Genomic DNA, 9071 nt, shown 5'->3' with positions numbered 1-9071 from the left:
TGTAACTATAGGGAGGCGTATGTTCTCCACTACGTAAATAAACTTCCCAAGAGCAATCCCCGATGCCAAGGGTTTGGTCTATCGATTGGGAGTCCATAATTATTGAGACAGTATCAGGGCTTTCTCCAGTGGGAAATTTTAATAGTTTCATATTTTATATCCCATCTCTCAAGGGACTTTACCAATACTTTTTTTGTAGTTGTTAGATCTGAGTCTCTCTTTTTTCCTTGTCAGCCCAGCTAGGGTTTTTTGTAGTTGTTTGTTCTGAGTACTCTTTTTTATTTTTATTTTTTTATTTATATTATTAAAACCAATCAACATACAGCATGAACATTCTTAATGTATGAACATTCCATACTTGGTGTGCAATCAATTGCCAATCCTTTTTTATTATCTGCCGAACATACTCTGTGGTGTATCCAGGCATTACATTAAGCTATACAGAATTCCAAGCCCTCATTCCCAATCTGGGCTCCATGTGTTTGGGTTGTATAAATGATCTATCCAGATGGGTTGACTTAGATAATGTGCTACAGGAATTTAGGTTTTGAACAAAATACACCTCTTTTCCTTTGGCCAGAGGTTAAGTTCTAAAATACAGACGGTGTCCTCCTTAACCCTGTATTCTGATTTACCCTCCTCACGACCTAACCAGCTTTATTCTGATCTCTAGTTGAAGCTGATTGCTGTTTTTGCTTCTTTAACAGTTGGTGTATGTAACAATGCTGCCTTCATACCTGGAGAACTCCTACTCTGAGTCTTGGGTGCCACATAGGGCCCCAAATTTCCAGGGAAAAACCAGGGTATACATATATAGCACAGCCTTTCAAAACCTGGAAATACTAATTGCAGCTCTGGACTAAATGTGAGTACAAGAGCTTACAATCTATGCCCCAACTTTCTTACAAGTATTTTCTAAATGCAACCATGCAATATTTCCTCTTTTGTTCTGGCTTATTTTGAATCACACAATGTCCCACAGGTTCATTTACATCTTTGCTTGCCTCACGACTTCATTCCTTTCTGTCGCAGCACAATATTTGGTAATAGGTATCCACCAGTATTTGCCATTCTACTTCTCAGTGTATCTTTCAGCCCCTTCCGTCCATTAGGCATCATGCATAATGTCTAAAGCCAACAGTCTATGTCTCACATTATCCTCACTGAATTGTACAATCATCAACACTCAATTTTAGACAATTTTCATTGCTCCCAAGAGAAATATAACGGGATAAACACACCCTCACCAAATATAAAATCCAAACATTCCCTTTACTCTTGTCCTTCCCCCCAATTATTTACTCCTGGTATTGATGTGGTATTGTTGCAGTCTTCCAGTTAACCATAGCCCATAGCATGCAATAGTAGTTTCCCCCTATATCCAGATATTATTTACTCCTTCTACAAGATTCACACCTTTGAAGTAATTCATGCAAAAACTTATTTCCGTTTATAGTGTTAATCGGTGAGATACATGGCTCTATACAACCCCTTTCAATCATGTTCACCTTCAATATGGAGATATTACCTATAGACCCACTAGAGAACTGCCTTCACGTCTATCTATTTCCTTACATTAGGGAGTTCAACCACATTAGCTAACCATTCACCAATCTCCAGCTTCCATGTATCACTAGGTCCCCTATATTTTGTACTATAAACCTCTGAGTTTACCTTTACCAAGGTCATAAAAGTGAAACCATACAGTATCCATCCTTTTGTGTCTGGCTTATTTAATTCAGCATTATATCCTCAAGGTTCATCCATGTTGCATATGCTTCAGGACGTCCTGTCATCCTACTGCTGCACAATGTTCCATTGTATGTATGCAATACAGTCTGTTTATCCACTCATCTATCGATGGGCATTTGGATTGTTTCCATCTTTTGGCAATTGTGAATGATGCTGCAATGAACATCAGTGTGCAAATGTCTTTTTGTGTCATTGCTTTCAGCTCTTCTGTGTATCTACCGAGTAGCAGTATTGCCAGGTCATAGGACAACCTGATATTGAGTTTTCTAAGAAACCACTAAACTGTCTTCCATAGTGACTATGATCAGCAGTGCATAAGTGTCCAATTTCTCCACATCCTCACCAGTATTTGTAGTTTCCTGTTTAATAGCAGCCATTCTTATAGGTGTGAGGTGGTATCTCATTATAATCTTGATCTACATTTCCCTTATAGCTAATGAGAATGAAGATCTCTTAATGTGCTTTTTAGCCATCTGTAGTTGCTCTTTGGAAAAATGTCTTCATGTATTTAGCCCACTTTATAGTTGGGTTGTTTGTTCTTTTGACTTTTAGTTTATTGGTTTATTTACATTTACGGGGTATCAAACATTTATCTGAACGTGACTTCCAAATATTTTCTCCCATGTGTTGGCTGCTTTTTCGCCTTTTTGACAAAGTCTTTTGAGGCACAAAAGCATTTGCTTTTGAACAGTTCCCAATTATCTAATTTTTCTTTTACTGCTTGTGCTTTGGTGTAAAGTTTAGGAAGCTACCTCCTAGTACTACATCTTGAAGATGTTTCTCTATATTTTTTTCTAGGAGTTTTATGGTATTAGCTCTTATATTTAGGTCTTTGATCCACTTTGAGTTAATTTTTGTATAGCGTGTAAGGTAAGTTTCCTCTTTCTTTCTTTTGGCTATTGATATCCAGTTCTCCCATGCCCATTCATGGAAAAGAATATTTTATCCCAGTTCAGTGGATTTGGGAGCCCTGTTGAAGACCAGCTGTTCATAGATTTGGTGGTCCATTTTGCACTCTCAAGTCAATTTCATAGGTCAAATCTTCTATCTTTGTGCCGGTACCCATGCTGTTTTGACCACTGTGACTTTATAAAGCCTTTAAAATCGGGAAGTGTCAATCCTCCCACTTCTTTTTCCTTTTGGAATATTTTTAGCTATTCAAGGTCTCTTTCCCTTCTACACGAATTGGTCACTAGCTTTTCCAAGTCTTCGAAGTGAGTTGTTGGTATTTTGATTGGGGTTGCATTGATTCTTTAAAGCAATTATGTATAATTGACACCTTAACTACATTTAAGCTTTCTATCCATGAACAGGGAATGCCCTTCTGCCAACTTAGAACGTCTTTAATTTCTTTTAGTAATATTACGTAGTTTTCTGTGTACAGGTCCCTTATATCCCTGGTTAAGTTTATTCTTAGATACTTGATTATTGTAGTTGGTAGTTTGAATGCATTTTTTTCCTTTCATTGTCTCCTCAGTTAGGTCATCGCTTGTGTATAAATCATTACTGATTTTTGCACAGTAATCTTATATCCTGAAACTTTACTGAATTTGTTTATTAGCTGAAGAAGTTTTGTAATTGATGTCTGGTTTTTCCAAGTATAGTATCAAGTCATCTGAAGATAATGAAAGTTTTACTTCTTCCTTTTCAGTTTGTATGCATCTTATTTATTTTTCCTACCTAATTTCTCTAGCTACAACTTCTAGTACAATATTGAATAATAGTGGGGACAAAGGGCATTCTTATCTCATCCCCAATCTTAGGGGTAAGGCTTTCAGTCTTTAACCATTGAGTACAATGCTGGCTATGGGTTTGTCATATATGCCTTTTGTCTTATTGAGAAAGTTTTCTTTGATTCTTACCTTTTGAAGTGTTTTTCTCAGAAAAGGACATTGAATTTTGTTGAATGCTTTTGGCCTCCTTTGAGATGATCATGTGACTTTTCCTTCTTGAGTTGTTAATGTGTTGTACTACACGGATTGATTTTCTTGTGTTGAACCATCCTTGCATTCCTGGTATAAAATACACTTGGTCGTGATGTATAATATCCTTAACATGTCACTGGATTGGATTTGCTAGTATTTTGCTGACAATTTTTGCATCTGGGATCATTATGGAGATTGGCCTGTAGATTTCCTTTCTTCCACTGTCTTTACCTGCTTTTGGTATTAGAGTGATCTTAGCTTCATAAAATGAATTTGGTCATGTTCCTATTTCCTCATTTTTTGGGAAGAGTTTAAGCAGGATTGGTTAGTTCTTCTTGGAATATTTGATAAAAAATCCCCTATGAAGTCATCTGGCCATGGGCTTTTCTTTGTAGGAAGATGTTTTTAGGACTGATTGAATGTCTTTCGTGATTGGTTTGTTCACATCTTCTACTTTTTGAGTCAGTGTAGCTGACTCAAATTTGTCCATTTCATCTAACTTGTCTAGTTTGTTGGCATACAGTTGTTTGTAGTATCCTCTTATGCTTTTTTTTTTTCCTCAGTCCATCGTAATGACTGCCCTATAATTTCTGATTTTGCTTATTTGCATCCTCTCCCTTTTTTTCCTTGTCAGCCAAGCTAGGGTTCCTTCAATTTTATTGACTTTCTCAAAGAACCAACTTTTGCTTTTATTGATTTTTTTATTGTTCTTTTGTTCTCTAATTCATTTAATTCTGCTTTACTCTTTGTTAGTTCTCTTATTCTATTTGCTTTGGGGTTAGTTTGCTGTTCTTCCTCTAGTTCCTCCAGGTGAACAGTTAAGTGCTCAATTTTTGCTCTTTCTTCTTTTATAATATAGGCATTTAAGACATTAAATTTCCCACTCAGTACTACCTTTGCTGCATCCTATAATTTCTGAAATGTTGTATTCTCATTTTCATTCATCTCCAGATAGTTATTGATTTCTCTAGTAATTTCTTCTTTGATCCACTGTTTGTTTGAGAGTGTGTTATTTAATGTCCATGTATTTGTGACATTTCTCCTCCTTTGAGGGTTATTGATTTCCAGCTTCACTCCACTGTGATCGGAGAAAGTGCTTTGAATAATTTCAATGTTTTTATATTTACAAAGACCTGTTTTGAGCCCTAGCATATGATGTGCCCTTGAGAACATCCCATGAGCACTAGAGAAAAATATATGTCCTAGTGTTTTGGGGTGTAATGATTTATATATGTCCACTAGTCTAATTAATTTATCAAGTTGCTTATATTCACTATTTTTCATGTTGAGCCTCTATCTGGTTGTTCTAGTTATAGAGGAGACTGGTGTTTTGAAGTTTCCCACTGTAATTGTTGAAACATCTATTTCTCCCTTCAGTTTTGCTAACGATTGGCTCATGTACTTTGGAGCTTCTTGATTGAGAGTGTAAACATTTATGATTATTATTTCTTCTTGGCAAATTGTCCCTTTTATTACTGTGTAGTGTCTTCTTTGTCTCTTATGATATCTTTCCATCTAAAGTATTTTGTCTGATGGTAGTATAGCTAGTCCTGTTTTCTTGTGGTTACAGATTGCATGGAACATCTTTTTCTATCCTCTCACTTTCCAGTATTTGCATCCTTGGGTCTAAAATGAGTCTCTTGTGATCAGCATATAGATGGACCACACTTGTTATTCCATTCTGACAATTTGTATCTTTTAATTGGTAAGTTTACTCCATAATATTCAAAGTTATTACTGTAAAGGCAGTTCTTGAATCTACCATATTATCCTTTGGTTTTTATTTGCCAGGTCTATATATTACTTTCCCTTTCTCTTTTTGTCTTTTAAGTTATCTTTACTGGTACTCTTCAATTCTGTGCCCTCTTCCAGATCTCCCTCTCCTGTCTATTTTTTTTTTTTTTTTTGCATGAACAGGCACGAGGAATCGAACCCGAGTCTCTGGTCTGGCAGGCGAGAACTCTGCCTGCTGAACCACCATGGCCTGCACTCTCCTGTGTTTTTTATTCAGATGACAGAACTCCTTTTAGTATTTCTTGGAAGGATGTTCTCTTGTTGACAAATTCAGTCTTTTTCTGTCTGTGAATATTTTAACCTATCCCCCATTTTTTATAAACAGTGGGTTTTTTGTTTGTTTGCTTGCTTGCTTGCTTTTTTTACATGAGCAGGCACCGGGAATCAAACACAGATCTCCAGCATGAAAGGTGAGAATTCTGCCTGCTGAGCCACCATGGCCTGCTCTCTCCCCCACTTTTGAAGAACAACTTGCTGGATCAACAATTCTTGGCTGAAAGTCTTTTTCTTTCAGGATCTTAAATATTTCATACCACTGTCTTCTTGCCTGTTCAGTAGTATGAACTCAGTGTTGTGTGTTTTCCCTTGTATGTGGTGAGTCATTGTTTTCTTGCTGCTTTTAGGAATTCTGCTTCTCTTCAACGTTTGGCAGACTGATTAGTATATGTCTGGGAGTAGGCCTATTTGTATTTATTCTCTTTGTGGTCCATTTGGATTCTTTGTTTTGCATATTTATGTCTTTTATGTGGGATATGTAGTTTTCCCCCATTATCTCCTCAACCAATCTTCCTAGCCCTTTATTTTTCTCCTCACCTTCCAGGAAACCAGTAGTTCTTATGTTTGTGTGCTTCATATTTTCCGTCATTTCCATGCAATCCAATTCAAAGTTTTCCATTTTTTTCTTCATTTGTTCTTTTGCACATTCAAATTTGGTCGTCCTATAGTTTGCTCAATCTTTCTTCTGCCTCTTCAAATCTCCTGTTTTGTGTCTCTACTATATTTTTAATTTGGTCTACGGTATCTTTTGTCTGTGATATCTGCTATTTTTCTACTTATTCTTTCTAATTCTTCTTTCTGCTCTTCTAGTATGTTCTTGAAATCCTTTTTTTTGTCATTTGACAACACATTGAATCTTTTTTAGGAAAGTTGTATGACCACCTTTGATTATTTCTTCCAAAGTTCATGTCTCCTTTGGTGTTTTAATCTGGTAATTTGGCTAGGCCATATTTGCCTGCTTCTTTTATGCTTTGTGATTTTCTGTTAGCTTTAAGGCATTTGATTATCTTGATAGGGTTATATTGATAGTTGATTTCCCTCAGTCATCTAAGGTTTTGCATTTGCTTGGGTTTGCATTTTGCACTAGGTTTGTCAGGAATTCCTCACCAAACCAAGTCATGAACCTCATACAGGGGATACAACTCTACTTGAGTATCTGTTTTAAGGTAGACAAATAGGCAATTTGCCAGACTCCACTTCCTGTTACTTTTCAGTAGATGGTCCTCTTGTGCCTCCTTTCCCCCTCAGGCCTCCTTCCCAACTGAGGCAGCTGGGTGAGCTGAATGGAGACCTGGCGGAATTCCAGCCAGGTCTGCTGGTTGTAGAGCATGGTAAAGGCTGCCAACCCCAGGAGTGGAGAATGGACAGTATGCACTTCAACAGAGATTCTGCTTGTTGGCCCAGTTGGTCTCATAGCCCCCAGTCACCTTCTTGGAAGGACCTTCGGCTTTAGGACTCAGTATGTGAGCAGACCCTGATCACAGTTAACCTGGAAATGCCAGCTAGGACACACAGTGTGAGGACATGTTGCACAGGATACAGGGCAGGGTGTGCAATGCAGGGCAGGGGTGAGGGTTGTGGAGTGTGGGGTGTGGCATGGGGCAGAGGGCAGAGGGAAGAGGGATGATGGAATGTGGTAGGACATGGGAGCATGGAAGCATTGGACATGAGGCACAGCGGGCATGGGGCATGTGGGCACAGGCATGGGGGCATGGGGAGTGCCAGAGGGACATGAGGGAACAGGGCATGTGGCATGAGGGGTGCAGGGTGTGGAGGCACAGAGGCGAAGTCAGGGCATGGCACAGTGCGTGTATGTGATAGGTTTAAATGCTATCACCCAGGATCTTACTGGGGAGTTTTGGTGGCTTCTGTTTTCTATATAGTTGATCTTGTATTTGTTGTGGTTTCTTTAAGCAACATACCTTCAGTGGGGCAGCAGAACAGTGCAAGGGGTTCAGCAGGCCTGGGTACCAGTTGGAGTTCTGCCTGGGACAGACACTGCGATTTTACATAAATCATTTCCTTACTCTGGGCCTTAGTTCTCCATGTGTGGTAAGAGACGCTGAGACAGGTCCATATCTACGTGTGTGTGTGTCTGTCAGAGACCAGGAGAGGCAGCACACAGCAGATTGGGATGCCCTCTGGGAGTCACACTGTCTGCCAGATTCACACAGCTGTCCCACCCCCACTGCCCACGAGATCCTGGGCAACGCCCCTGACCTCCAGGTGTGGAGGTATGTCATCAGGGTCTACACCTGTTACTGGTGAGCAGCTTAGGCATCACCTGACTTTAAGTTCCCTCACAGTGGCTTGTGCCCTTCCAATCTGTAACCGCTGCCCCTTAGCAGTTCTGCTTGGACTCACCCACTACCTCTGTGGGTTCACTGACGATAAGCCCCTCACTGTCTTTATTTCTGGAGCCCTCCCTCTGCCTTCCCCCAAATTCCCTGAACAGTTTGAAACATAATAAATGCTTAGTAAAAGGGATTCTATTCTAATTTCCTTTTGATGGTATCATCTTAGTCTGTGGTGATGGTCACTTTGAATAACCATGTCACACACGCAGGGTTTGGCTTATGGAAGTTGAAAAATACCTCTGTCTTTTTCTCTTTGTGCACAGGGCTCATTGACATTGGGGAAACTTCACAGTGCCCTGAAGACTTAGCTCCTGACGAGGTTGTGGAACTAGAAAATCAAGCTATACTGACCGACCTGAAACAGAAGTACCTGACCGTGATTTCAAACGCCAGGTGGTTACTAGAGCCCATACCTAGAAAAGGGGGAAAGGATATATTCCAGGTGGACATCCCAGAGTACCTAATCCCTTTGGGGCAGGAAGTATAGGCTCCTAAGAGGAACATTATGGAGAAGCAAGCTACATGCCTTTTACCATCATGATGCAAATAAAGAAATCCAGTTGAAATCAGGATTTCACTCTAAATGCCACTGCATTTTAGAGTGCTATCCACTAAATGCTGTTCATAAAACTGATAGATATCTCTGCTTAGAGGAAGGGGAAAAGGGGAGGGGGGATAGATCAAGACTTCCTTGGCATGCTGTCTCTTTGGGCTCGTCAACTTTGACCTTAATTAAAAGTGAAAAGCTACTAGTAAGAGTCTCAGTACTGCCACTGATTTTGGTCCTGATCATTTCTGGATTGGACAAATAAACATTCTTTGAGGGATCCCTTATTTGTTTTCCCTTCTCTTTATTCTGGTCCAAACTCATAGATTTTTTTTTAAGTATTTTTATTGTAAATGACAAACATACAAACTTCCTTCACATACAAACGTTTTTGACAATGGTTACAATCAGTGCCTCATA

General features: G+C 39.2%; 1 long non-coding RNA gene across 1 annotated transcript; it reads left to right on the top strand.

Moving 5' to 3' along the window:
• The first annotated feature begins 762 nt into the window (after positions 1-762).
• On the top strand, positions 763-8856 carry LOC143670694 (uncharacterized). Its single transcript, XR_013169436.1, has 2 exons — positions 763-865; positions 8368-8856. It is a non-coding gene; the product is annotated as an uncharacterized LOC143670694 (long non-coding RNA).
• Positions 8857-9071: the final 215 nt, after the last annotated feature.

This window comes from Tamandua tetradactyla, chromosome X (genome assembly GCF_023851605.1).
Source record: "Tamandua tetradactyla isolate mTamTet1 chromosome X, mTamTet1.pri, whole genome shotgun sequence".
NCBI lineage: Eukaryota > Metazoa > Chordata > Mammalia > Pilosa > Myrmecophagidae > Tamandua > Tamandua tetradactyla.
This window is presented reverse-complemented; position numbering and strand designations above follow the sequence as displayed.